The sequence below is a fragment of the Phyllobates terribilis genome, unplaced genomic scaffold, assembly GCF_046119375.1.
Source record: "Phyllobates terribilis strain yellow unplaced genomic scaffold, ASM4611937v1 Scaffold_124__1_contigs__length_5142088, whole genome shotgun sequence".
Lineage (NCBI taxonomy): Eukaryota > Metazoa > Chordata > Amphibia > Anura > Dendrobatidae > Phyllobates > Phyllobates terribilis.
This window is the reverse complement of record NW_027362884.1, coordinates 3,278,680-3,305,212: the sequence shown is the minus strand read 5'-3', so window position 1 is coordinate 3,305,212 and position 26,533 is coordinate 3,278,680. Positions and strand designations below refer to the sequence as shown.

Below are 26,533 nucleotides of genomic sequence, written 5' to 3'. Positions count from 1 at the left end.
ATAAACAGACATATTAGGCAAGCATTTTGGAGCTTTCACCTAAATAACTACAGGTGGTGAGATAAGCTGCACAATATAATTGACCTTTCAGTATATTGTTGCACACACACCATCTATTTAGCAAATGCCCTTGTTATCAACAGCAGCCTTTTAAACTCACCTGAGCTAACAGGTATGTGCGCTGGTTACTCTGCTGCGCTTAAAATTTCTTTTTTGGTTTGCTACAATGCCTTTTCTGAAACGTTGTCTCCTTCTGCTGGAACACTGACTTCTTTCATTTAATGCCTGCAGACTATAAAAGAGAACCCAACCCAAAAAGTTTGGTTGATTAGTCTGTGGCATTCTGTTAAACTGTTGCTTATGGCGGTCTCTGTGAGCTTCTCAGCGACATTCAGCCAGCCAGGTATCCTGCCTGCAGTAGATGGAATGTGGCAATGGAACGCTGGCTGCGCGTGTCATAATAGGCTCTGAGCCTTTATATACCTGTGCACAGCAGCAGCCACCTTCAGTCTGCTGCTGGACAGCCAGCAGCAGCAGCAGCAGGAGAGGTATGTAATCAGGAGCCCTCCTGCTAAGGGTAGACAGCTGCTCGTTCCACCCCACCCCCCGCCTTAATTGGTTCTCCTCCCTTCCAACGGTGTTGAGGCGGGTGGGAACAGCAGGGGGTGAAGGTGCTGTGTTTAAAGAGGTGGAGTTATGCAGATCTAAAACGCGTGGATTGCAGCAGCAGCAAGCCGAAAAGTGCAGGCATGTAAGGGATCTAGAGGTTGACAACATGTCTTCTTAACGGGAGTCCAGGAGCTCATCTCCACAAATGGACTTTTCAGGATCCTTGGGTGGCTCCGTAGTTTGAAACCAATTCTGGTTATCGCTTCTCGGCCTTTTGGCTAAGATCAAGTGTAGTATCTGTTCTTATCAGTTTAATATCTGATACGTCCCCTATCTGGGGACCATATATTAAATGGATTTTTAGAACAGGGAGATGGAAAAAGAGCTTGCTCTGTCCACTCCACGCATTGACCTGGTATTGCAGTATCTCCAGGACCGGTGCACCCCTTCTTTAATGCAGTTTCTAAAATCAGAAAGAATTGAATTCAATGTTTTTTGTTCATTTTGCTTGTTTGTCGGATTTTGGGATGGACTCTTTGGCTTTGCTTTTCTTCTCCTCATTGGATTTTTCATGTTCAAAGTTGCAGAAGCCAGATTACAAGCTCATTTTGGTTCAACTTCAGCAACTGTGCATTGCATTGCCATGTAATGTGATGCAATGCTATCTTTCTAGCTCTCCCTTTTTACTTCCTTTTGGATAAACAGACATATTAGGCAAGCATTTTGGAGCTTTCACCTAAATAACTACAGGTGGTGAGATAAGCTGCACAATATAATTGACCTTTCAGTATATTGTTGCACACACACCATCTATTTAGCAAATGCCCTTGTTATCAACAGCAGCCTTTTAAACTCACCTGAGCTAACAGGTATGTGCGCTGGTTACTCTGCTGCGCTTAAAATTTCTTTTTTGGTTTGCTACAATGCCTTTTCTGAAACGTTGTCTCCTTCTGCTGGAACACTGACTTCTTTCATTTAATGCCTGCAGACTATAAAAGAGAACCCAACCCAAAAAGTTTGGTTGATTAGTCTGTGGCATTCTGTTAAACTGTTGCTTATGGCGGTCTCTGTGAGCTTCTCAGCGACATTCAGCCAGCCAGGTATCCTGCCTGCAGTAGATGGAATGTGGCAATGGAACGCTGGCTGCGCGTGTCATAATAGGCTCTGAGCCTTTATATACCTGTGCACAGCAGCAGCCACCTTCAGTCTGCTGCTGGACAGCCAGCAGCAGCAGCAGCAGGAGAGGTATGTAATCAGGAGCCCTCCTGCTAAGGGTAGACAGCTGCTCGTTCCACCCCACCCCCCGCCTTAATTGGTTCTCCTCCCTTCCAACGGTGTTGAGGCGGGTGGGAACAGCAGGGGGTGAAGGTGCTGTGTTTAAAGAGGTGGAGTTATGCAGATCTAAAACGCGTGGATTGCAGCAGCAGCAAGCCGAAAAGTGCAGGCATGTAAGGGATCTAGAGGTTGACAACATGTCTTCTTAACGGGAGTCCAGGAGCTCATCTCCACAAATGGACTTTTCAGGATCCTTGGGTGGCTCCGTAGTTTTAAACCAATTCTGGTTATCGCTTCTCGGCCTTTTGGCTAAGATCAAGTGTAGTATCTGTTCTTATCAGTTTAATATCTGATACGTCCCCTATCTGGGGACCATATATTAAATGGATTTTTAGAACAGGGAGATGGAAAAAGAGCTTGCTCTGTCCACTCCACGCATTGACCTGGTATTGCAGTATCTCCAGGACCGGTGCACCCCTTCTTTAATGCAGTTTCTAAAATCAGAAAGAATTGAATTCAATGTTTTTTGTTCATTTTGCTTGTTTGTCGGATTTTGGGATGGACTCTTTGGCTTTGCTTTTCTTCTCCTCATTGGATTTTTCATGTTCAAAGTTGCAGAAGCCAGATTACAAGCTCATTTTGGTTCAACTTCAGCAACTGTGCATTGCATTGCCATGTAATGTGATGCAATGCTATCTTTCTAGCTCTCCCTTTTTACTTCCTTTTGGATAAACAGACATATTAGGCAAGCATTTTGGAGCTTTCACCTAAATAACTACAGGTGGTGAGATAAGCTGCACAATATAATTGACCTTTCAGTATATTGTTGCACACACACCATCTATTTAGCAAATGCCCTTGTTATCAACAGCAGCCTTTTAAACTCACCTGAGCTAACAGGTATGTGCGCTGGTTACTCTGCTGCGCTTAAAATTTCTTTTTTGGTTTGCTACAATGCCTTTTCTGAAACGTTGTCTCCTTCTGCTGGAACACTGACTTCTTTCATTTAATGCCTGCAGACTATAAAAGAGAACCCAACCCAAAAAGTTTGGTTGATTAGTCTGTGGCATTCTGTTAAACTGTTGCTTATGGCGGTCTCTGTGAGCTTCTCAGCGACATTCAGCCAGCCAGGTATCCTGCCTGCAGTAGATGGAATGTGGCAATGGAACGCTGGCTGCGCGTGTCATAATAGGCTCTGAGCCTTTATATACCTGTGCACAGCAGCAGCCACCTTCAGTCTGCTGCTGGACAGCCAGCAGCAGCAGCAGCAGGAGAGGTATGTAATCAGGAGCCCTCCTGCTAAGGGTAGACAGCTGCTCGTTCCACCCCACCCCCCGCCTTAATTGGTTCTCCTCCCTTCCAACGGTGTTGAGGCGGGTGGGAACAGCAGGGGGTGAAGGTGCTGTGTTTAAAGAGGTGGAGTTATGCAGATCTAAAACGCGTGGATTGCAGCAGCAGCAAGCCGAAAAGTGCAGGCATGTAAGGGATCTAGAGGTTGACAACATGTCTTCTTAACGGGAGTCCAGGAGCTCATCTCCACAAATGGACTTTTCAGGATCCTTGGGTGGCTCCGTAGTTTGAAACCAATTCTGGTTATCGCTTCTCGGCCTTTTGGCTAAGATCAAGTGTAGTATCTGTTCTTATCAGTTTAATATCTGATACGTCCCCTATCTGGGGACCATATATTAAATGGATTTTTAGAACAGGGAGATGGAAAAAGAGCTTGCTCTGTCCACTCCACGCATTGACCTGGTATTGCAGTATCTCCAGGACCGGTGCACCCCTTCTTTAATGCAGTTTCTAAAATCAGAAAGAATTGAATTCAATGTTTTTTGTTCATTTTGCTTGTTTGTCGGATTTTGGGATGGACTCTTTGGCTTTGCTTTTCTTCTCCTCATTGGATTTTTCATGTTCAAAGTTGCAGAAGCCAGATTACAAGCTCATTTTGGTTCAACTTCAGCAACTGTGCATTGCATTGCCATGTAATGTGATGCAATGCTATCTTTCTAGCTCTCCCTTTTTACTTCCTTTTGGATAAACAGACATATTAGGCAAGCATTTTGGAGCTTTCACCTAAATAACTACAGGTGGTGAGATAAGCTGCACAATATAATTGACCTTTCAGTATATTGTTGCACACACACCATCTATTTAGCAAATGCCCTTGTTATCAACAGCAGCCTTTTAAACTCACCTGAGCTAACAGGTATGTGCGCTGGTTACTCTGCTGCGCTTAAAATTTCTTTTTTGGTTTGCTACAATGCCTTTTCTGAAACGTTGTCTCCTTCTGCTGGAACACTGACTTCTTTCATTTAATGCCTGCAGACTATAAAAGAGAACCCAACCCAAAAAGTTTGGTTGATTAGTCTGTGGCATTCTGTTAAACTGTTGCTTATGGCGGTCTCTGTGAGCTTCTCAGCGACATTCAGCCAGCCAGGTATCCTGCCTGCAGTAGATGGAATGTGGCAATGGAACGCTGGCTGCGCGTGTCATAATAGGCTCTGAGCCTTTATATACCTGTGCACAGCAGCAGCCACCTTCAGTCTGCTGCTGGACAGCCAGCAGCAGCAGCAGCAGGAGAGGTATGTAATCAGGAGCCCTCCTGCTAAGGGTAGACAGCTGCTCGTTCCACCCCACCCCCCGCCTTAATTGGTTCTCCTCCCTTCCAACGGTGTTGAGGCGGGTGGGAACAGCAGGGGGTGAAGGTGCTGTGTTTAAAGAGGTGGAGTTATGCAGATCTAAAACGCGTGGATTGCAGCAGCAGCAAGCCGAAAAGTGCAGGCATGTAAGGGATCTAGAGGTTGACAACATGTCTTCTTAACGGGAGTCCAGGAGCTCATCTCCACAAATGGACTTTTCAGGATCCTTGGGTGGCTCCGTAGTTTGAAACCAATTCTGGTTATCGCTTCTCGGCCTTTTGGCTAAGATCAAGTGTAGTATCTGTTCTTATCAGTTTAATATCTGATACGTCCCCTATCTGGGGACCATATATTAAATGGATTTTTAGAACAGGGAGATGGAAAAAGAGCTTGCTCTGTCCACTCCACGCATTGACCTGGTATTGCAGTATCTCCAGGACCGGTGCACCCCTTCTTTAATGCAGTTTCTAAAATCAGAAAGAATTGAATTCAATGTTTTTTGTTCATTTTGCTTGTTTGTCGGATTTTGGGATGGACTCTTTGGCTTTGCTTTTCTTCTCCTCATTGGATTTTTCATGTTCAAAGTTGCAGAAGCCAGATTACAAGCTCATTTTGGTTCAACTTCAGCAACTGTGCATTGCATTGCCATGTAATGTGATGCAATGCTATCTTTCTAGCTCTCCCTTTTTACTTCCTTTTGGATAAACAGACATATTAGGCAAGCATTTTGGAGCTTTCACCTAAATAACTACAGGTGGTGAGATAAGCTGCACAATATAATTGACCTTTCAGTATATTGTTGCACACACACCATCTATTTAGCAAATGCCCTTGTTATCAACAGCAGCCTTTTAAACTCACCTGAGCTAACAGGTATGTGCGCTGGTTACTCTGCTGTGCTTAAAATTTCTTTTTTGGTTTGCTACAATGCCTTTTCTGAAACGTTGTCTCCTTCTGCTGGAACACTGACTTCTTTCATTTAATGCCTGCAGACTATAAAAGAGAACCCAACCCAAAAAGTTTGGTTGATTAGTCTGTGGCATTCTGTTAAACTGTTGCTTATGGCGGTCTCTGTGAGCTTCTCAGCGACATTCAGCCAGCCAGGTATCCTGCCTGCAGTAGATGGAATGTGGCAATGGAACGCTGGCTGCGCGTGTCATAATAGGCTCTGAGCCTTTATATACCTGTGCACAGCAGCAGCCACCTTCAGTCTGCTGCTGGACAGCCAGCAGCAGCAGCAGCAGGAGAGGTATGTAATCAGGAGCCCTCCTGCTAAGGGTAGACAGCTGCTCGTTCCACCCCACCCCCCGCCTTAATTGGTTCTCCTCCCTTCCAACGGTGTTGAGGCGGGTGGGAACAGCAGGGGGTGAAGGTGCTGTGTTTAAAGAGGTGGAGTTATGCAGATCTAAAACGCGTGGATTGCAGCAGCAGCAAGCCGAAAAGTGCAGGCATGTAAGGGATCTAGAGGTTGACAACATGTCTTCTTAACGGGAGTCCAGGAGCTCATCTCCACAAATGGACTTTTCAGGATCCTTGGGTGGCTCCGTAGTTTGAAACCAATTCTGGTTATCGCTTCTCGGCCTTTTGGCTAAGATCAAGTGTAGTATCTGTTCTTATCAGTTTAATATCTGATACGTCCCCTATCTGGGGACCATATATTAAATGGATTTTTAGAACAGGGAGATGGAAAAAGAGCTTGCTCTGTCCACTCCACGCATTGACCTGGTATTGCAGTATCTCCAGGACCGGTGCACCCCTTCTTTAATGCAGTTTCTAAAATCAGAAAGAATTGAATTCAATGTTTTTTGTTCATTTTGCTTGTTTGTCGGATTTTGGGATGGACTCTTTGGCTTTGCTTTTCTTCTCCTCATTGGATTTTTCATGTTCAAAGTTGCAGAAGCCAGATTACAAGCTCATTTTGGTTCAACTTCAGCAACTGTGCATTGCATTGCCATGTAATGTGATGCAATGCTATCTTTCTAGCTCTCCCTTTTTACTTCCTTTTGGATAAACAGACATATTAGGCAAGCATTTTGGAGCTTTCACCTAAATAACTACAGGTGGTGAGATAAGCTGCACAATATAATTGACCTTTCAGTATATTGTTGCACACACACCATCTATTTAGCAAATGCCCTTGTTATCAACAGCAGCCTTTTAAACTCACCTGAGCTAACAGGTATGTGCGCTGGTTACTCTGCTGCGCTTAAAATTTCTTTTTTGGTTTGCTACAATGCCTTTTCTGAAACGTTGTCTCCTTCTGCTGGAACACTGACTTCTTTCATTTAATGCCTGCAGACTATAAAAGAGAACCCAACCCAAAAAGTTTGGTTGATTAGTCTGTGGCATTCTGTTAAACTGTTGCTTATGGCGGTCTCTGTGAGCTTCTCAGCGACATTCAGCCAGCCAGGTATCCTGCCTGCAGTAGATGGAATGTGGCAATGGAACGCTGGCTGCGCGTGTCATAATAGGCTCTGAGCCTTTATATACCTGTGCACAGCAGCAGCCACCTTCAGTCTGCTGCTGGACAGCCAGCAGCAGCAGCAGCAGGAGAGGTATGTAATCAGGAGCCCTCCTGCTAAGGGTAGACAGCTGCTCGTTCCACCCCACCCCCCGCCTTAATTGGTTCTCCTCCCTTCCAACGGTGTTGAGGCGGGTGGGAACAGCAGGGGGTGAAGGTGCTGTGTTTAAAGAGGTGGAGTTATGCAGATCTAAAACGCGTGGATTGCAGCAGCAGCAAGCCGAAAAGTGCAGGCATGTAAGGGATCTAGAGGTTGACAACATGTCTTCTTAACGGGAGTCCAGGAGCTCATCTCCACAAATGGACTTTTCAGGATCCTTGGGTGGCTCCGTAGTTTGAAACCAATTCTGGTTATCGCTTCTCGGCCTTTTGGCTAAGATCAAGTGTAGTATCTGTTCTTATCAGTTTAATATCTGATACGTCCCCTATCTGGGGACCATATATTAAATGGATTTTTAGAACAGGGAGATGGAAAAAGAGCTTGCTCTGTCCACTCCACGCATTGACCTGGTATTGCAGTATCTCCAGGACCGGTGCACCCCTTCTTTAATGCAGTTTCTAAAATCAGAAAGAATTGAATTCAATGTTTTTTGTTCATTTTGCTTGTTTGTCGGATTTTGGGATGGACTCTTTGGCTTTGCTTTTCTTCTCCTCATTGGATTTTTCATGTTCAAAGTTGCAGAAGCCAGATTACAAGCTCATTTTGGTTCAACTTCAGCAACTGTGCATTGCATTGCCATGTAATGTGATGCAATGCTATCTTTCTAGCTCTCCCTTTTTACTTCCTTTTGGATAAACAGACATATTAGGCAAGCATTTTGGAGCTTTCACCTAAATAACTACAGGTGGTGAGATAAGCTGCACAATATAATTGACCTTTCAGTATATTGTTGCACACACACCATCTATTTAGCAAATGCCCTTGTTATCAACAGCAGCCTTTTAAACTCACCTGAGCTAACAGGTATGTGCGCTGGTTACTCTGCTGCGCTTAAAATTTCTTTTTTGGTTTGCTACAATGCCTTTTCTGAAACGTTGTCTCCTTCTGCTGGAACACTGACTTCTTTCATTTAATGCCTGCAGACTATAAAAGAGAACCCAACCCAAAAAGTTTGGTTGATTAGTCTGTGGCATTCTGTTAAACTGTTGCTTATGGCGGTCTCTGTGAGCTTCTCAGCGACATTCAGCCAGCCAGGTATCCTGCCTGCAGTAGATGGAATGTGGCAATGGAACGCTGGCTGCGCGTGTCATAATAGGCTCTGAGCCTTTATATACCTGTGCACAGCAGCAGCCACCTTCAGTCTGCTGCTGGACAGCCAGCAGCAGCAGCAGCAGGAGAGGTATGTAATCAGGAGCCCTCCTGCTAAGGGTAGACAGCTGCTCGTTCCACCCCACCCCCCGCCTTAATTGGTTCTCCTCCCTTCCAACGGTGTTGAGGCGGGTGGGAACAGCAGGGGGTGAAGGTGCTGTGTTTAAAGAGGTGGAGTTATGCAGATCTAAAACGCGTGGATTGCAGCAGCAGCAAGCCGAAAAGTGCAGGCATGTAAGGGATCTAGAGGTTGACAACATGTCTTCTTAACGGGAGTCCAGGAGCTCATCTCCACAAATGGACTTTTCAGGATCCTTGGGTGGCTCCGTAGTTTGAAACCAATTCTGGTTATCGCTTCTCGGCCTTTTGGCTAAGATCAAGTGTAGTATCTTTCGAAAAGGCGGTTTTGGATGTTGGCCGCCCTAGTAGATTGATACATTATGCACACTGGGGTTTAGGCGCTTGTTAGTACGCCAGGTGGCTAATATAGTCATCTGGTGGAAAGCATGGCCCCCCAGGATCGACGCCATTGGGCCGGGGAAGATCGAAAGCCCGAAGTGTGAAGTGCCCCAGGAGTGGTGACCCTGGGGTGCCTTAACTCACTGGGATTGGGAACCCCACTTGAGTTTATGGCACATTTGCACTAGCACTTCAATATTTCTTTCTTCACACACACCCTTATTCCGGGCCTTCTGGCCTTAGGATGGGGAATTTTTCAATTCCCGGTCGAAGGTCCGGGCAGTATTATACTGTGAAACCTTCACTATTTATTTAATTTTTTTTTGTCACTGTGTGTCCACTTTTTCACGTGTGTCCACGTCCTTACTAGGATTTTGTCGGGATGCGGTTCCCTTACGGGTTCCTCTCTTGGCAGGTCTAGGGGGGGAGTGTGTGGCCATCAGGTTCCGCTCCCCCCTGAACCCCACTGGCTCTCCTCTTTCGGGAGGAGAGCGTTGTTGGCTCCCCTCTTCCGGGAGGGGAGCACAGTCTTTGGCTCCCAGTGCCTTGCTCGGGTGAGAACTCGGGCAGGTATTGGGGGTAAGATTGGGTCGCCTCTGGCTCCGGCTGGAGGTGGCTATTTGTCCCTGTTCCTCGTTGTGGCCTTCTGGCTCGGAGGGACGGGGAATGGTTTGGGGGACCCTTCTCCTTTTGGAGAGGGTTTCAAGAAGACCAGCATCCTAGTGCACTTTTTTTTGTGGCACTTGTCACTTTTTTAAGCGCACTCGGGTTTTGTACACGAATTCGGGCTTTCGATAAAAAAAAAAAAAAAATCTGTTCTTATCAGTTTAATATCTGATACGTCCCCTATCTGGGGACCATATAATAAATGGATTTTTAGAACAGGGAGATGGAAAAAGAGCTTGCTCTGTCCACTCCACGCATTGACCTGGTATTGCAGTATCTCCAGGACCGGTGCACCCCTTCTTTAATGCAGTTTCTAAAATCAGAAAGAATTGAATTCAATGTTTTTTGTTCATTTTGCTTGTTTGTCGGATTTTGGGATGGACTCTTTGGCTTTGCTTTTCTTCTCCTCATTGGATTTTTCATGTTCAAAGTTGCAGAAGCCAGATTACAAGCTCATTTTGGTTCAACTTCAGCAACTGTGCATTGCATTGCCATGTAATGTGATGCAATGCTATCTTTCTAGCTCTCCCTTTTTACTTCCTTTTGGATAAACAGACATATTAGGCAAGCATTTTGGAGCTTTCACCTAAATAACTACAGGTGGTGAGATAAGCTGCACAATATAATTGACCTTTCAGTATATTGTTGCACACACACCATCTATTTAGCAAATGCCCTTGTTATCAACAGCAGCCTTTTAAACTCACCTGAGCTAACAGGTATGTGCGCTGGTTACTCTGCTGCGCTTAAAATTTCTTTTTTGGTTTGCTACAATGCCTTTTCTGAAACGTTGTCTCCTTCTGCTGGAACACTGACTTCTTTCATTTAATGCCTGCAGACTATAAAAGAGAACCCAACCCAAAAAGTTTGGTTGATTAGTCTGTGGCATTCTGTTAAACTGTTGCTTATGGCGGTCTCTGTGAGCTTCTCAGCGACATTCAGCCAGCCAGGTATCCTGCCTGCAGTAGATGGAATGTGGCAATGGAACGCTGGCTGCGCGTGTCATAATAGGCTCTGAGCCTTTATATACCTGTGCACAGCAGCAGCCACCTTCAGTCTGCTGCTGGACAGCCAGCAGCAGCAGCAGCAGGAGAGGTATGTAATCAGGAGCCCTCCTGCTAAGGGTAGACAGCTGCTCGTTCCACCCCACCCCCCGCCTTAATTGGTTCTCCTCCCTTCCAACGGTGTTGAGGCGGGTGGGAACAGCAGGGGGTGAAGGTGCTGTGTTTAAAGAGGTGGAGTTATGCAGATCTAAAACGCGTGGATTGCAGCAGCAGCAAGCCGAAAAGTGCAGGCATGTAAGGGATCTAGAGGTTGACAACATGTCTTCTTAACGGGAGTCCAGGAGCTCATCTCCACAAATGGACTTTTCAGGATCCTTGGGTGGCTCCGTAGTTTGAAACCAATTCTGGTTATCGCTTCTCGGCCTTTTGGCTAAGATCAAGTGTAGTATCTGTTCTTATCAGTTTAATATCTGATACGTCCCCTATCTGGGGACCATATATTAAATGGATTTTTAGAACAGGGAGATGGAAAAAGAGCTTGCTCTGTCCACTCCACGCATTGACCTGGTATTGCAGTATCTCCAGGACCGGTGCACCCCTTCTTTAATGCAGTTTCTAAAATCAGAAAGAATTGAATTCAATGTTTTTTGTTCATTTTGCTTGTTTGTCGGATTTTGGGATGGACTCTTTGGCTTTGCTTTTCTTCTCCTCATTGGATTTTTCATGTTCAAAGTTGCAGAAGCCAGATTACAAGCTCATTTTGGTTCAACTTCAGCAACTGTGCATTGCATTGCCATGTAATGTGATGCAATGCTATCTTTCTAGCTCTCCCTTTTTACTTCCTTTTGGATAAACAGACATATTAGGCAAGCATTTTGGAGCTTTCACCTAAATAACTACAGGTGGTGAGATAAGCTGCACAATATAATTGACCTTTCAGTATATTGTTGCACACACACCATCTATTTAGCAAATGCCCTTGTTATCAACAGCAGCCTTTTAAACTCACCTGAGCTAACAGGTATGTGCGCTGGTTACTCTGCTGCGCTTAAAATTTCTTTTTTGGTTTGCTACAATGCCTTTTCTGAAACGTTGTCTCCTTCTGCTGGAACACTGACTTCTTTCATTTAATGCCTGCAGACTATAAAAGAGAACCCAACCCAAAAAGTTTGGTTGATTAGTCTGTGGCATTCTGTTAAACTGTTGCTTATGGCGGTCTCTGTGAGCTTCTCAGCGACATTCAGCCAGCCAGGTATCCTGCCTGCAGTAGATGGAATGTGGCAATGGAACGCTGGCTGCGCGTGTCATAATAGGCTCTGAGCCTTTATATACCTGTGCACAGCAGCAGCCACCTTCAGTCTGCTGCTGGACAGCCAGCAGCAGCAGCAGCAGGAGAGGTATGTAATCAGGAGCCCTCCTGCTAAGGGTAGACAGCTGCTCGTTCCACCCCACCCCCCGCCTTAATTGGTTCTCCTCCCTTCCAACGGTGTTGAGGCGGGTGGGAACAGCAGGGGGTGAAGGTGCTGTGTTTAAAGAGGTGGAGTTATGCAGATCTAAAACGCGTGGATTGCAGCAGCAGCAAGCCGAAAAGTGCAGGCATGTAAGGGATCTAGAGGTTGACAACATGTCTTCTTAACGGGAGTCCAGGAGCTCATCTCCACAAATGGACTTTTCAGGATCCTTGGGTGGCTCCGTAGTTTGAAACCAATTCTGGTTATCGCTTCTCGGCCTTTTGGCTAAGATCAAGTGTAGTATCTGTTCTTATCAGTTTAATATCTGATACGTCCCCTATCTGGGGACCATATATTAAATGGATTTTTAGAACAGGGAGATGGAAAAAGAGCTTGCTCTGTCCACTCCACGCATTGACCTGGTATTGCAGTATCTCCAGGACCGGTGCACCCCTTCTTTAATGCAGTTTCTAAAATCAGAAAGAATTGAATTCAATGTTTTTTGTTCATTTTGCTTGTTTGTCGGATTTTGGGATGGACTCTTTGGCTTTGCTTTTCTTCTCCTCATTGGATTTTTCATGTTCAAAGTTGCAGAAGCCAGATTACAAGCTCATTTTGGTTCAACTTCAGCAACTGTGCATTGCATTGCCATGTAATGTGATGCAATGCTATCTTTCTAGCTCTCCCTTTTTACTTCCTTTTGGATAAACAGACATATTAGGCAAGCATTTTGGAGCTTTCACCTAAATAACTACAGGTGGTGAGATAAGCTGCACAATATAATTGACCTTTCAGTATATTGTTGCACACACACCATCTATTTAGCAAATGCCCTTGTTATCAACAGCAGCCTTTTAAACTCACCTGAGCTAACAGGTATGTGCGCTGGTTACTCTGCTGCGCTTAAAATTTCTTTTTTGGTTTGCTACAATGCCTTTTCTGAAACGTTGTCTCCTTCTGCTGGAACACTGACTTCTTTCATTTAATGCCTGCAGACTATAAAAGAGAACCCAACCCAAAAAGTTTGGTTGATTAGTCTGTGGCATTCTGTTAAACTGTTGCTTATGGCGGTCTCTGTGAGCTTCTCAGCGACATTCAGCCAGCCAGGTATCCTGCCTGCAGTAGATGGAATGTGGCAATGGAACGCTGGCTGCGCGTGTCATAATAGGCTCTGAGCCTTTATATACCTGTGCACAGCAGCAGCCACCTTCAGTCTGCTGCTGGACAGCCAGCAGCAGCAGCAGCAGGAGAGGTATGTAATCAGGAGCCCTCCTGCTAAGGATAGACAGCTGCTCGTTCCACCCCACCCCCCGCCTTAATTGGTTCTCCTCCCTTCCAACGGTGTTGAGGCGGGTGGGAACAGCAGGGGGTGAAGGTGCTGTGTTTAAAGAGGTGGAGTTATGCAGATCTAAAACGCGTGGATTGCAGCAGCAGCAAGCCGAAAAGTGCAGGCATGTAAGGGATCTAGAGGTTGACAACATGTCTTCTTAACGGGAGTCCAGGAGCTCATCTCCACAAATGGACTTTTCAGGATCCTTGGGTGGCTCCGTAGTTTGAAACCAATTCTGGTTATCGCTTCTCGGCCTTTTGGCTAAGATCAAGTGTAGTATCTGTTCTTATCAGTTTAATATCTGATACGTCCCCTATCTGGGGACCATATATTAAATGGATTTTTAGAACAGGGAGATGGAAAAAGAGCTTGCTCTGTCCACTCCACGCATTGACCTGGTATTGCAGTATCTCCAGGACCGGTGCACCCCTTCTTTAATGCAGTTTCTAAAATCAGAAAGAATTGAATTCAATGTTTTTTGTTCATTTTGCTTGTTTGTCGGATTTTGGGATGGACTCTTTGGCTTTGCTTTTCTTCTCCTCATTGGATTTTTCATGTTCAAAGTTGCAGAAGCCAGATTACAAGCTCATTTTGGTTCAACTTCAGCAACTGTGCATTGCATTGCCATGTAATGTGATGCAATGCTATCTTTCTAGCTCTCCCTTTTTACTTCCTTTTGGATAAACAGACATATTAGGCAAGCATTTTGGAGCTTTCACCTAAATAACTACAGGTGGTGAGATAAGCTGCACAATATAATTGACCTTTCAGTATATTGTTGCACACACACCATCTATTTAGCAAATGCCCTTGTTATCAACAGCAGCCTTTTAAACTCACCTGAGCTAACAGGTATGTGCGCTGGTTACTCTGCTGCGCTTAAAATTTCTTTTTTGGTTTGCTACAATGCCTTTTCTGAAACGTTGTCTCCTTCTGCTGGAACACTGACTTCTTTCATTTAATGCCTGCAGACTATAAAAGAGAACCCAACCCAAAAAGTTTGGTTGATTAGTCTGTGGCATTCTGTTAAACTGTTGCTTATGGCGGTCTCTGTGAGCTTCTCAGCGACATTCAGCCAGCCAGGTATCCTGCCTGCAGTAGATGGAATGTGGCAATGGAACGCTGGCTGCGCGTGTCATAATAGGCTCTGAGCCTTTATATACCTGTGCACAGCAGCAGCCACCTTCAGTCTGCTGCTGGACAGCCAGCAGCAGCAGCAGCAGGAGAGGTATGTAATCAGGAGCCCTCCTGCTAAGGGTAGACAGCTGCTCGTTCCACCCCACCCCCCGCCTTAATTGGTTCTCCTCCCTTCCAACGGTGTTGAGGCGGGTGGGAACAGCAGGGGGTGAAGGTGCTGTGTTTAAAGAGGTGGAGTTATGCAGATCTAAAACGCGTGGATTGCAGCAGCAGCAAGCCGAAAAGTGCAGGCATGTAAGGGATCTAGAGGTTGACAACATGTCTTCTTAACGGGAGTCCAGGAGCTCATCTCCACAAATGGACTTTTCAGGATCCTTGGGTGGCTCCGTAGTTTGAAACCAATTCTGGTTATCGCTTCTCGGCCTTTTGGCTAAGATCAAGTGTAGTATCTTTCGAAAAGGCGGTTTTGGATGTTGGCCGCCCTAGTAGATTGATACATTATGCACACTGGGGTTTAGGCGCTTGTTAGTACGCCAGGTGGCTAATATAGTCATCTGGTGGAAAGCATGGCCCCCCAGGATCGACGCCATTGGGCCGGGGAAGATCGAAAGCCCGAAGTGTGAAGTGCCCCAGGAGTGGTGACCCTGGGGTGCCTTAACTCACTGGGATTGGGAACCCCACTTGAGTTTATGGCACATTTGCACTAGCACTTCAATATTTCTTTCTTCACACACACCCTTATTCCGGGCCTTCTGGCCTTAGGATGGGGAATTTTTCAATTCCCGGTCGAAGGTCCGGGCAGTATTATACTGTGAAACCTTCACTATTTATTTAATTTTTTTTTGTCACTGTGTGTCCACTTTTTCACGTGTGTCCACGTCCTTACTAGGATTTTGTCGGGATGCGGTTCCCTTACGGGTTCCTCTCTTGGCAGGTCTAGGGGGGGAGTGTGTGGCCATCAGGTTCCGCTCCCCCCTGAACCCCACTGGCTCTCCTCTTTCGGGAGGAGAGCGTTGTTGGCTCCCCTCTTCCGGGAGGGGAGCACAGTCTTTGGCTCCCAGTGCCTTGCTCGGGTGAGAACTCGGGCAGGTATTGGGGGTAAGATTGGGTCGCCTCTGGCTCCGGCTGGAGGTGGCTATTTGTCCCTGTTCCTCGTTGTGGCCTTCTGGCTCGGAGGGACGGGGAATGGTTTGGGGGACCCTTCTCCTTTTGGAGAGGGTTTCAAGAAGACCAGCATCCTAGTGCACTTTTTTTTGTGGCACTTGTCACTTTTTTAAGCGCACTCGGGTTTTGTACACGAATTCGGGCTTTCGATAAAAAAAAAAAAAAAATCTGTTCTTATCAGTTTAATATCTGATACGTCCCCTATCTGGGGACCATATAATAAATGGATTTTTAGAACAGGGAGATGGAAAAAGAGCTTGCTCTGTCCACTCCACGCATTGACCTGGTATTGCAGTATCTCCAGGACCGGTGCACCCCTTCTTTAATGCAGTTTCTAAAATCAGAAAGAATTGAATTCAATGTTTTTTGTTCATTTTGCTTGTTTGTCGGATTTTGGGATGGACTCTTTGGCTTTGCTTTTCTTCTCCTCATTGGATTTTTCATGTTCAAAGTTGCAGAAGCCAGATTACAAGCTCATTTTGGTTCAACTTCAGCAACTGTGCATTGCATTGCCATGTAATGTGATGCAATGCTATCTTTCTAGCTCTCCCTTTTTACTTCCTTTTGGATAAACAGACATATTAGGCAAGCATTTTGGAGCTTTCACCTAAATAACTACAGGTGGTGAGATAAGCTGCACAATATAATTGACCTTTCAGTATATTGTTGCACACACACCATCTATTTAGCAAATGCCCTTGTTATCAACAGCAGCCTTTTAAACTCACCTGAGCTAACAGGTATGTGCGCTGGTTACTCTGCTGCGCTTAAAATTTCTTTTTTGGTTTGCTACAATGCCTTTTCTGAAACGTTGTCTCCTTCTGCTGGAACACTGACTTCTTTCATTTAATGCCTGCAGACTATAAAAGAGAACCCAACCCAAAAAGTTTGGTTGATTAGTCTGTGGCATTCTGTTAAACTGTTGCTTATGGCGGTCTCTGTGAGCTTCTCAGCGACATTCAGCCAGCCAGGTATCCTGCCTGCAGTAGATGGAATGTGGCAATGGAACGCTGGCTGCGCGTGTCATAATAGGCTCTGAGCCTTTATATACCTGTGCACAGCAGCAGCCACCTTCAGTCTGCTGCTGGACAGCCAGCAGCAGCAGCAGCAGGAGAGGTATGTAATCAGGAGCCCTCCTGCTAAGGGTAGACAGCTGCTCGTTCCACCCCACCCCCCGCCTTAATTGGTTCTCCTCCCTTCCAACGGTGTTGAGGCGGGTGGGAACAGCAGGGGGTGAAGGTGCTGTGTTTAAAGAGGTGGAGTTATGCAGATCTAAAACGCGTGGATTGCAGCAGCAGCAAGCCGAAAAGTGCAGGCATGTAAGGGATCTAGAGGTTGACAACATGTCTTCTTAACGGGAGTCCAGGAGCTCATCTCCACAAATGGACTTTTCAGGATCCTTGGGTGGCTCCGTAGTTTGAAACCAATTCTGGTTATCGCTTCTCGGCCTTTTGGCTAAGATCAAGTGTAGTATCTGTTCTTATCAGTTTAATATCTGATACGTCCCCTATCTGGGGACCATATATTAAATGGATTTTTAGAACAGGGAGATGGAAAAAGAGCTTGCTCTGTCCACTCCACGCATTGACCTGGTATTGCAGTATCTCCAGGACCGGTGCACCCCTTCTTTAATGCAGTTTCTAAAATCAGAAAGAATTGAATTCAATGTTTTTTGTTCATTTTGCTTGTTTGTCGGATTTTGGGATGGACTCTTTGGCTTTGCTTTTCTTCTCCTCATTGGATTTTTCATGTTCAAAGTTGCAGAAGCCAGATTACAAGCTCATTTTGGTTCAACTTCAGCAACTGTGCATTGCATTGCCATGTAATGTGATGCAATGCTATCTTTCTAGCTCTCCCTTTTTACTTCCTTTTGGATAAACAGAAATATTAGGCAAGCATTTTGGAGCTTTCACCTAAATAACTACAGGTGGTGAGATAAGCTGCACAATATAATTGACCTTTCAGTATATTGTTGCACACACACCATCTATTTAGCAAATGCCCTTGTTATCAACAGCAGCCTTTTAAACTCACCTGAGCTAACAGGTATGTGCGCTGGTTACTCTGCTGCGCTTAAAATTTCTTTTTTGGTTTGCTACAATGCCTTTTCTGAAACGTTGTCTCCTTCTGCTGGAACACTGACTTCTTTCATTTAATGCCTGCAGACTATAAAAGAGAACCCAACCCAAAAAGTTTGGTTGATTAGTCTGTGGCATTCTGTTAAACTGTTGCTTATGGCGGTCTCTGTGAGCTTCTCAGCGACATTCAGCCAGCCAGGTATCCTGCCTGCAGTAGATGGAATGTGGCAATGGAACGCTGGCTGCGCGTGTCATAATAGGCTCTGAGCCTTTATATACCTGTGCACAGCAGCAGCCACCTTCAGTCTGCTGCTGGACAGCCAGCAGCAGCAGCAGCAGGAGAGGTATGTAATCAGGAGCCCTCCTGCTAAGGGTAGACAGCTGCTCGTTCCACCCCACCCCCCGCCTTAATTGGTTCTCCTCCCTTCCAACGGTGTTGAGGCGGGTGGGAACAGCAGGGGGTGAAGGTGCTGTGTTTAAAGAGGTGGAGTTATGCAGATCTAAAACGCGTGGATTGCAGCAGCAGCAAGCCAAAAAGTGCAGGCATGTAAGGGATCTAGAGGTTGACAACATGTCTTCTTAACGGGAGTCCAGGAGCTCATCTCCACAAATGGACTTTTCAGGATCCTTGGGTGGCTCCGTAGTTTGAAACCAATTCTGGTTATCGCTTCTCGGCCTTTTGGCTAAGATCAAGTGTAGTATCTGTTCTTATCAGTTTAATATCTGATACGTCCCCTATCTGGGGACCATATATTAAATGGATTTTTAGAACAGGGAGATGGAAAAAGAGCTTGCTCTGTCCACTCCACGCATTGACCTGGTATTGCAGTATCTCCAGGACCGGTGCACCCCTTCTTTAATGCAGTTTCTAAAATCAGAAAGAATTGAATTCAATGATTTTTGTTCATTTTGCTTGTTTGTCGGATTTTGGGATGGTCTCTTTGGCTTTGCTTTTCTTCTCCTCATTGGATTTTTCATGTTCAAAGTTGCAGAAGCCAGATTACAAGCTCATTTTGGTTCAACTTCAGCAACTGTGCATTGCATTGCCATGTAATGTGATGCAATGCTATCTTTCTAGCTCTCCCTTTTTACTTCCTTTTGGATAAACAGACATATTAGGCAAGCATTTTGGAGCTTTCACCTAAATAACTACAGGTGGTGAGATAAGCTGCACAATATAATTGACCTTTCAGTATATTGTTGCACACACACCATCTATTTAGCAAATGCCCTTGTTATCAACAGCAGCCTTTTAAACTCACCTGAGCTAACAGGTATGTGCGCTGGTTACTCTGCTGCGCTTAAAATTTCTTTTTTGGTTTGCTACAATGCCTTTTCTGAAACGTTGTCTCCTGCTGGAACACTGACTTCTTTCATTTAATGCCTGCAGACTATAAAAGAGAACCCAACCCAAAAAGTTTGGTTGATTAGTCTGTGGCATTCTGTTAAACTGTTGCTTATGGCGGTCTCTGTGAGCTTCTCAGCGACATTCAGCCAGCCAGGTATCCTGCCTGCAGTAGATGGAATGTGGCAATGGAACGCTGGCTGCGCGTGTCATAATAGGCTCTGAGCCTTTATATACCTGTGCACAGCAGCAGCCACCTTCAGTCTGCTGCTGGACAGCCAGCAGCAGCAGCAGCAGGAGAGGTATGTAATCAGGAGCCCTCCTGCTAAGGGTAGACAGCTGCTCGTTCCACCCCACCCCCCGCCTTAATTGGTTCTCCTCCCTTCCAACGGTGTTGAGGCGGGTGGGAACAGCAGGGGGTGAAGGTGCTGTGTTTAAAGAGGTGGAGTTATGCAGATCTAAAACGCGTGGATTGCAGCAGCAGCAAGCCGAAAAGTGCAGGCATGTAAGGGATCTAGAGGTTGACAACATGTCTTCTTAACGGGAGTCCAGGAGCTCATCTCCACAAATGGACTTTTCAGGATCCTTGGGTGGCTCCGTAGTTTGAAACCAATTCTGGTTATCGCTTCTCGGCCTTTTGGCTAAGATCAAGTGTAGTATCTGTTCTTATCAGTTTAATATCTGATACGTCCCCTATCTGGGGACCATATATTAAATGGATTTTTAGAACAGGGAGATGGAAAAAGAGCTTGCTCTGTCCACTCCACGCATTGACCTGGTATTGCAGTATCTCCAGGACCGGTGCACCCCTTCTTTAATGCAGTTTCTAAAATCAGAAAGAATTGAATTCAATGTTTTTTGTTCATTTTGCTTGTTTGTCGGATTTTGGGATGGACTCTTTGGCTTTGCTTTTCTTCTCCTCATTGGATTTTTCATGTTCAAAGTTGCAGAAGCCAGATTACAAGCTCATTTTGGTTCAACTTCAGCAACTGTGCATTGCATTGCCATGTAATGTGATGCAATGCTATCTTTCTAGCTCTCCCTTTTTACTTCCTTTTGGATAAACAGACATATTAGGCAAGCATTTTGGAGCTTTCACCTAAATAACTACAGGTGGTGAGATAAGCTGCACAATATAATTGACCTTTCAGTATATTGTTGCACACACACCATCTATTTAGCAAATGCCCTTGTTATCAACAGCAGCCTTTTAAACTCACCTGAGCTAACAGGTATGTGCGCTGGTTACTCTGCTGCGCTTAAAATTTCTTTTTTGGTTTGCTACAATGCCTTTTCTGAAACGTTGTCTCCTTCTGCTGGAACACTGACTTCTTTCATTTAATGCCTGCAGACTATAAAAGAGAACCCAACCCAAAAAGTTTGGTTGATTAGTCTGTGGCATTCTGTTAAACTGTTGCTTATGGCGGTCTCTGTGAGCTTCTCAGCGACATTCAGCCAGCCAGGTATCCTGCCTGCAGTAGATGGAATGTGGCAATGGAACGCTGGCTGCGCGTGTCATAATAGGCTCTGAGCCTTTATATACCTGTGCACAGCAGCAGCCACCTTCAGTCTGCTGCTGGACAGCCAGCAGCAGCAGCAGCAGGAGAGGTATGTAATCAGGAGCCCTCCTGCTAAGGGTAGACAGCTGCTCGTTCCACCCCACCCCCCGCCTTAATTGGTTCTCCTCCCTTCCAACGGTGTTGAGGCGGGTGGGAACAGCAGGGGGTGAAGGTGCTGTGTTTAAAGAGGTGGAGTTATGCAGATCTAAAACGCGTGGATTGCAGCAGCAGCAAGCCGAAAAGTGCAGGCATGTAAGGGATCTAGAGGTTGACAACATGTCTTCTTAACGGGAGTCCAGGAGCTCATCTCCACAAATGGACTTTTCAGGATCCTTGGGTGGCTCCGTAGTTTGAAACCAATTCTGGTTATCGCTTCTCGGCCTTTTGGCTAAGATCAAGTGTAGTATCTTTCGAAAAGGCGGTTTTGGATGTTGGCCGCCCTAGTAGATTGATACATTATGCACACTGGGGTTTAGGCGCTTGTTAGTACGCCAGGTGGCTAATATAGTCATCTGGTGGAAAGCATGGCCCCCCAGGATCGACGCCATTGGGCCGGGGAAGATCGAAAGCCCGAAGTGTGAAGTGCCCCAGGAGTGGTGACCCTGGGGTGCCTTAACTCACTGGGATTGGGAACCCCACTTGAGTTTATGGCACATTTGCACAAGCACTTCAAATTTTCTTTCTTCGCACACACCCTTATTCCGGGCCTTCTGGCCTTAGGATGGGGAATTTTTCAATTCCCGGTCGAAGGTCTGGGCAGTATTATACTGTGAAACCTTCACTATTTATTTAATGTCTTTGTCACTGTGTGTCCACTTATTCACGTGTGTCACGTCCTACTAGGATTTTGTCGGGATGCGGTTCCCTTACGGGTTCCTCTCTTGGCAGGTCTAGGGGGGGAGTGTGTGGCCATCAGGTTCCGCTCCCCCCTGAACCCCCCTGGCTCTCCTCTTTCGGGAGGAGAGCGTTGTTGGCTCCCCTCTTCCGGGAGGGGAGCACAGTCTTTGGCTCCCAGTGCCTTGCTCGGGTGAGAACTCGGGCAGGTGCTGGGGGTAAGATTGGGTCGCCTCTGGCTTCGGCTGGAGGTGGCTTTTTGTCCCTGTTCCTCGCTGTGGCCTTTTGGCTCGGAGGGACGGGGAATGGTTTGGGGGACCCTTCTCCTTTTGGAGAGGGTTTCAAGAAGACCAGCATCCTAGTGCACTTTTTTTGTGGCACTTGTCACTTTTTTAAGCGCACTCGGGTTTTGTACACGAATTCGGGCTTTCAAAAAAAAAAAAAAAAAAAATCTGTTCTTATCAGTTTAATATCTGATACGTCCCCTATCTGGGGACCATATATTAAATGGATTTTTAGAACAGGGAGATGGAAAAAGAGCTTGCTCTGTCCACTCCACGCATTGACCTGGTATTGCAGTATCTCCAGGACCGGTGCACCCCTTCTTTAATGCAGTTTCTAAAATCAGAAAGAATTGAATTCAATGTTTTTTGTTCATTTTGCTTGTTTCTCGGATTTTGGGATGGACTCTTTGGCTTTGCTTTTCTTCTCCTCATTGGATTTTTCATGTTCAAAGTTGCAGAAGCCAGATTACAAGCTCATTTTGGTTCAACTTCAGCAACTGTGCATTGCATTGCCATGTAATGTGATGCAATGCTATCTTTCTAGCTCTCCCTTTTTACTTCCTTTTGGATAAACAGACATATTAGGCAAGCATTTTGGAGCTTTCACCTAAATAACTACAGGTGGTGAGATAAGCTGCACAATATAATTGACCTTTCAGTATATTGTTGCACACACACCATCTATTTAGCAAATGCCCTTGTTATCAACAGCAGCCTTTTAAACTCACCTGAGCTAACAGGTATGTGCGCTGGTTACTCTGCTGCGCTTAAAATTTCTTTTTTGGTTTGCTACAATGCCTTTTCTGAAACGTTGTCTCCTTCTGCTGGAACACTGACTTCTTTCATTTAATGCCTGCAGACTATAAAAGAGAACCCAACCCAAAAAGTTTGGTTGATTAGTCTGTGGCATTCTGTTAAACTGTTGCTTATGGCGGTCTCTGTGAGCTTCTCAGCGACATTCAGCCAGCCAGGTATCCTGCCTGCAGTAGATGGAATGTGGCAATGGAACGCTGGCTGCGCGTGTCATAATAGGCTCTGAGCCTTTATATACCTGTGCACAGCAGCAGCCACCTTCAGTCTGCTGCTGGACAGCCAGCAGCAGCAGCAGCAGGAGAGGTATGTAATCAGGAGCCCTCCTGCTAAGGGTAGACAGCTGCTCGTTCCACCCCACCCCCCGCCTTAATTGGTTCTCCTCCCTTCCAACGGTGTTGAGGCGGGTGGGAACAGCAGGGGGTGAAGGTGCTGTGTTTAAAGAGGTGGAGTTATGCAGATCTAAAACGCGTGGATTGCAGCAGCAGCAAGCCGAAAAGTGCAGGCATGTAAGGGATCTAGAGGTTGACAACATGTCTTCTTAACGGGAGTCCAGGAGCTCATCTCCACAAATGGACTTTTCAGGATCCTTGGGTGGCTCCGTAGTTTGAAACCAATTCTGGTTATCGCTTCTCGGCCTTTTGGCTAAGATCAAGTGTAGTATCTGTTCTTATCAGTTTAATATCTGATACGTCCCCTATCTGGGGACCATATATTAAATGGATTTTTAGAACAGGGAGATGGAAAAAGAGCTTGCTCTGTCCACTCCACGCATTGACCTGGTATTGCAGTATCTCCAGGACCGGTGCACCCCTTCTTTAATGCAGTTTCTAAAATCAGAAAGAATTGAATTCAATGTTTTTTGTTCATTTTGCTTGTTTGTCGGATTTTGGGATGGACTCTTTGGCTTTGCTTTTCTTCTCCTCATTGGATTTTTCATGTTCAAAGTTGCAGAAGCCAGATTACAAGCTCATTTTGGTTCAACTTCAGCAACTGTGCATTGCATTGCCATGTAATGTGATGCAATGCTATCTTTCTAGCTCTCCCTTTTTACTTCCTTTTGGATAAACAGACATATTAGGCAAGCATTTTGGAGCTTTCACCTAAATAACTACAGGTGGTGAGATAAGCTGCACAATATAATTGACCTTTCAGTATATTGTTGCACACACACCATCTATTTAGCAAATGCCCTTGTTATCAACAGCAGCCTTTTAAACTCACCTGAGCTAACAGGTATGTGCGCTGGTTACTCTGCTGCGCTTAAAATTTCTTTTTTGGTTTGCTACAATGCCTTTTCTGAAACGTTGTCTCCTTCTGCTGGAACACTGACTTCTTTCATTTAATGCCTGCAGACTATAAAAGAGAACCCAACCCAAAAAGTTTGGTTGATTAGTCTGTGGCATTCTGTTAAACTGTTGCTTATGGCGGTCTCTGTGAGCTTCTCAGCGACATTCAGCCAGCCAGGTATCCTGCCTGCAGTAGATGGAATGTGGCAATGGAACGCTGGCTGCGCGTGTCATAATAGGCTCTGAGCCTTTATATACCTGTGCACAGCAGCAGCCACCTTCAGTCTGCTGCTGGACAGCCAGCAGCAGCAGCAGCAGGAGAGGTATGTAATCAGGAGCCCTCCTGCTAAGGGTAGACAGCTGCTCGTTCCACCCCACCCCCCGCCTTAATTGGTTCTCCTCCCTTCCAACGGTGTTGAGGCGGGTGGGAACAGCAGGGGGTGAAGGTGCTGTGTTTAAAGAGGTGGAGTTATGCAGATCTAAAACGCGTGGATTGCAGCAGCAGCAAGCCGAAAAGTGCAGGCATGTAAGGGATCTAGAGGTTGACAACATGTCTTCTTAACGGGAGTCCAGGAGCTCATCTCCACAAATGGACTTTTCAGGATCCTTGGGTGGCTCCGTAGTTTGAAACCAATTCTGGTTATCGCTTCTCGGCCTTTTGGCTAAGATCAAGTGTAGTATCTGTTCTTATCAGTTTAATATCTGATACGTCCCCTATCTGGGGACCATATATTAAATGGATTTTTAGAACAGGGAGATGGAAAAAGAGCTTGCTCTGTCCACTCCACGCATTGACCTGGTATTGCAGTATCTCCAGGACCGGTGCACCCCTTCTTTAATGCAGTTTCTAAAATCAGAAAGAATTGAATTCAATGTTTTTTGTTCATTTTGCTTGTTTGTCGGATTTTGGGATGGACTCTTTGGCTTTGCTTTTCTTCTCCTCATTGGATTTTTCATGTTCAAAGTTGCAGAAGCCAGATTACAAGCTCATTTTGGTTCAACTTCAGCAACTGTGCATTGCATTGCCATGTAATGTGATGCAATGCTATCTTTCTAGCTCTCCCTTTTTACTTCCTTTTGGATAAACAGACATATTAGGCAAGCATTTTGGAGCTTTCACCTAAATAACTACAGGTGGTGAGATAAGCTGCACAATATAATTGACCTTTCAGTATATTGTTACACACACACCATCTATTTAGCAAATGCCCTTGTTATCAACAGCAGCCTTTTAAACTCACCTGAGCTAACAGGTATGTGCGCTGGTTACTCTGCTGCGCTTAAAATTTCTTTTTTGGTTTGCTACAATGCCTTTTCTGAAACGTTGTCTCCTTCTGCTGGAACACTGACTTCTTTCATTTAATGCCTGCAGACTATAAAAGAGAACCCAACCCAAACAGTTTGGTTGATTAGTCTGTGGCATTCTGTTAAACTGTTGCTTATGGCGGTCTCTGTGAGCTTCTCAGCGACATTCAGCCAGCCAGGTATCCTGCCTGCAGTAGATGGAATGTGGCAATGGAACGCTGGCTGCGCGTGTCATAATAGGCTCTGAGCCTTTATATACCTGTGCACAGCAGCAGCCACCTTCAGTCTGCTGCTGGACAGCCAGCAGCAGCAGCAGGAGAGGTATGTAATCAGGAGCCCTCCTGCTAAGGGTAGACAGCTGCTCGTTCCACCCCACCCCCCGCCTTAATTGGTTCTCCTCCCTTCCAACGGTGTTGAGGCGGGTGGGAACAGCAGGGGGTGAAGGTGCTGTGTTTAAAGAGGTGGAGTTATGCAGATCTAAAACGCGTGGATTGCAGCAGCAGCAAGCCGAAAAGTGCAGGCATGTAAGGGATCTAGAGGTTGACAACATGTCTTCTTAACGGGAGTCCAGGAGCTCATCTCCACAAATGGACTTTTCAGGATCCTTGGGTGGCTCCGTAGTTTGAAACCAATTCTGGTTATCGCTTCTCGGCCTTTTGGCTAAGATCAAGTGTAGTATCTGTTCTTATCAGTTTAATATCTGATACGTCCCCTATCTGGGGACCATATATTAAATGGATTTTTAGAACAGGGAAATGGAAAAAGAGCTTGCTCTGTCCACTCCACGCATTGACCTGGTATTGCAGTATCTCCAGGACCGGTGCACCCCTTCTTTAATGCAGTTTCTAAAATCAGAAAGAATTTAATTCAATGTTTTTTGTTCATTTTGCTTGTTTGTCGGATTTTGGGATGGACTCTTTGGCTTTGCTTTTCTTCTCCTCATTGGATTTTTCATGTTCAAAGTTGCAGAAGCCAGATTACAAGCTCATTTTGGTTCAACTTCAGCAACTGTGCATTGCATTGCCATGTAATGTGATGCAATGCTATCTTTCTAGCTCTCCCTTTTTACTTCCTTTTGGATAAACAGACATATTAGGCAAGCATTTTGGAGCTTTCACCTAAATAACTACAGGTGGTGAGATAAGCTGCACAATATAATTGACCTTTCAGTATATTGTTGCACACACACCATCTATTTAGCAAATGCCCTTGTTATCAACAGCAGCCTTTTAAACTCACCTGAGCTAACAGGTATGTGCGCTGGTTACTCTGCTGCGCTTAAAATTTCTTTTTTGGTTTGCTACAATGCCTTTTCTGAAACGTTGTCTCCTTCTGCTGGAACACTGACTTCTTTCATTTAATGCCTGCAGACTATAAAAGAGAACCCAACCCAAAAAGTTTGGTTGATTAGTCTGTGGCATTCTGTTAAACTGTTGCTTATGGCGGTCTCTGTGAGCTTCTCAGC

General features: G+C 45.6%; 18 non-coding genes and 3 pseudogenes across 18 annotated transcripts; all 21 read left to right on the top strand.

Annotated features, from left to right (window-relative positions):
• Positions 1-867: 867 nt before the first annotated feature.
• Positions 868-1,058, top strand: LOC141203841 (U2 spliceosomal RNA). The gene has a single exon (XR_012274865.1). It is a non-coding gene; the product is annotated as a U2 spliceosomal RNA (small nuclear RNA).
• Positions 1,059-2,173: 1,115 nt separating this feature from the next.
• On the top strand, positions 2,174-2,364 carry LOC141203830 (U2 spliceosomal RNA). Its single transcript, XR_012274854.1, has one exon. It is a non-coding gene; the product is annotated as a U2 spliceosomal RNA (small nuclear RNA).
• Positions 2,365-3,479: 1,115 nt separating this feature from the next.
• On the top strand, positions 3,480-3,670 carry LOC141203818 (U2 spliceosomal RNA). The gene has a single exon (XR_012274843.1). It is a non-coding gene; the product is annotated as a U2 spliceosomal RNA (small nuclear RNA).
• Positions 3,671-4,785: 1,115 nt separating this feature from the next.
• Positions 4,786-4,976, top strand: LOC141203806 (U2 spliceosomal RNA). The gene has a single exon (XR_012274831.1). It is a non-coding gene; the product is annotated as a U2 spliceosomal RNA (small nuclear RNA).
• Positions 4,977-6,091: 1,115 nt separating this feature from the next.
• LOC141203795 (U2 spliceosomal RNA) lies at positions 6,092-6,282 on the top strand. The gene has a single exon (XR_012274820.1). It is a non-coding gene; the product is annotated as a U2 spliceosomal RNA (small nuclear RNA).
• Positions 6,283-7,397: 1,115 nt separating this feature from the next.
• On the top strand, positions 7,398-7,588 carry LOC141203783 (U2 spliceosomal RNA). Its single transcript, XR_012274809.1, has one exon. It is a non-coding gene; the product is annotated as a U2 spliceosomal RNA (small nuclear RNA).
• A 1,115-nt stretch (positions 7,589-8,703) lies between these two features.
• On the top strand, positions 8,704-8,795 carry LOC141203343 (U2 spliceosomal RNA; annotated as a pseudogene).
• Positions 8,796-9,594: 799 nt separating this feature from the next.
• LOC141203289 (U2 spliceosomal RNA) lies at positions 9,595-9,777 on the top strand. The gene has a single exon (XR_012274399.1). It is a non-coding gene; the product is annotated as a U2 spliceosomal RNA (small nuclear RNA).
• A 1,115-nt stretch (positions 9,778-10,892) lies between these two features.
• LOC141203771 (U2 spliceosomal RNA) lies at positions 10,893-11,083 on the top strand. Its single transcript, XR_012274798.1, has one exon. It is a non-coding gene; the product is annotated as a U2 spliceosomal RNA (small nuclear RNA).
• A 1,115-nt stretch (positions 11,084-12,198) lies between these two features.
• Positions 12,199-12,389, top strand: LOC141203759 (U2 spliceosomal RNA). The gene has a single exon (XR_012274786.1). It is a non-coding gene; the product is annotated as a U2 spliceosomal RNA (small nuclear RNA).
• A 1,115-nt stretch (positions 12,390-13,504) lies between these two features.
• Positions 13,505-13,695, top strand: LOC141203748 (U2 spliceosomal RNA). The gene has a single exon (XR_012274775.1). It is a non-coding gene; the product is annotated as a U2 spliceosomal RNA (small nuclear RNA).
• Positions 13,696-14,810: 1,115 nt separating this feature from the next.
• LOC141203342 (U2 spliceosomal RNA) lies at positions 14,811-14,902 on the top strand (annotated as a pseudogene).
• Positions 14,903-15,701: 799 nt separating this feature from the next.
• Positions 15,702-15,884, top strand: LOC141203288 (U2 spliceosomal RNA). The gene has a single exon (XR_012274398.1). It is a non-coding gene; the product is annotated as a U2 spliceosomal RNA (small nuclear RNA).
• A 1,115-nt stretch (positions 15,885-16,999) lies between these two features.
• Positions 17,000-17,190, top strand: LOC141203737 (U2 spliceosomal RNA). Its single transcript, XR_012274764.1, has one exon. It is a non-coding gene; the product is annotated as a U2 spliceosomal RNA (small nuclear RNA).
• A 1,115-nt stretch (positions 17,191-18,305) lies between these two features.
• LOC141203725 (U2 spliceosomal RNA) lies at positions 18,306-18,496 on the top strand. The gene has a single exon (XR_012274753.1). It is a non-coding gene; the product is annotated as a U2 spliceosomal RNA (small nuclear RNA).
• Positions 18,497-19,608: 1,112 nt separating this feature from the next.
• On the top strand, positions 19,609-19,799 carry LOC141203714 (U2 spliceosomal RNA). Its single transcript, XR_012274742.1, has one exon. It is a non-coding gene; the product is annotated as a U2 spliceosomal RNA (small nuclear RNA).
• Positions 19,800-20,914: 1,115 nt separating this feature from the next.
• On the top strand, positions 20,915-21,006 carry LOC141203341 (U2 spliceosomal RNA; annotated as a pseudogene).
• A 794-nt stretch (positions 21,007-21,800) lies between these two features.
• On the top strand, positions 21,801-21,984 carry LOC141203275 (U2 spliceosomal RNA). The gene has a single exon (XR_012274389.1). It is a non-coding gene; the product is annotated as a U2 spliceosomal RNA (small nuclear RNA).
• Positions 21,985-23,099: 1,115 nt separating this feature from the next.
• On the top strand, positions 23,100-23,290 carry LOC141203702 (U2 spliceosomal RNA). The gene has a single exon (XR_012274731.1). It is a non-coding gene; the product is annotated as a U2 spliceosomal RNA (small nuclear RNA).
• Positions 23,291-24,405: 1,115 nt separating this feature from the next.
• Positions 24,406-24,596, top strand: LOC141203689 (U2 spliceosomal RNA). The gene has a single exon (XR_012274719.1). It is a non-coding gene; the product is annotated as a U2 spliceosomal RNA (small nuclear RNA).
• A 1,112-nt stretch (positions 24,597-25,708) lies between these two features.
• LOC141203811 (U2 spliceosomal RNA) lies at positions 25,709-25,899 on the top strand. The gene has a single exon (XR_012274836.1). It is a non-coding gene; the product is annotated as a U2 spliceosomal RNA (small nuclear RNA).
• The last annotated feature ends 634 nt before the right edge of the window (positions 25,900-26,533 follow it).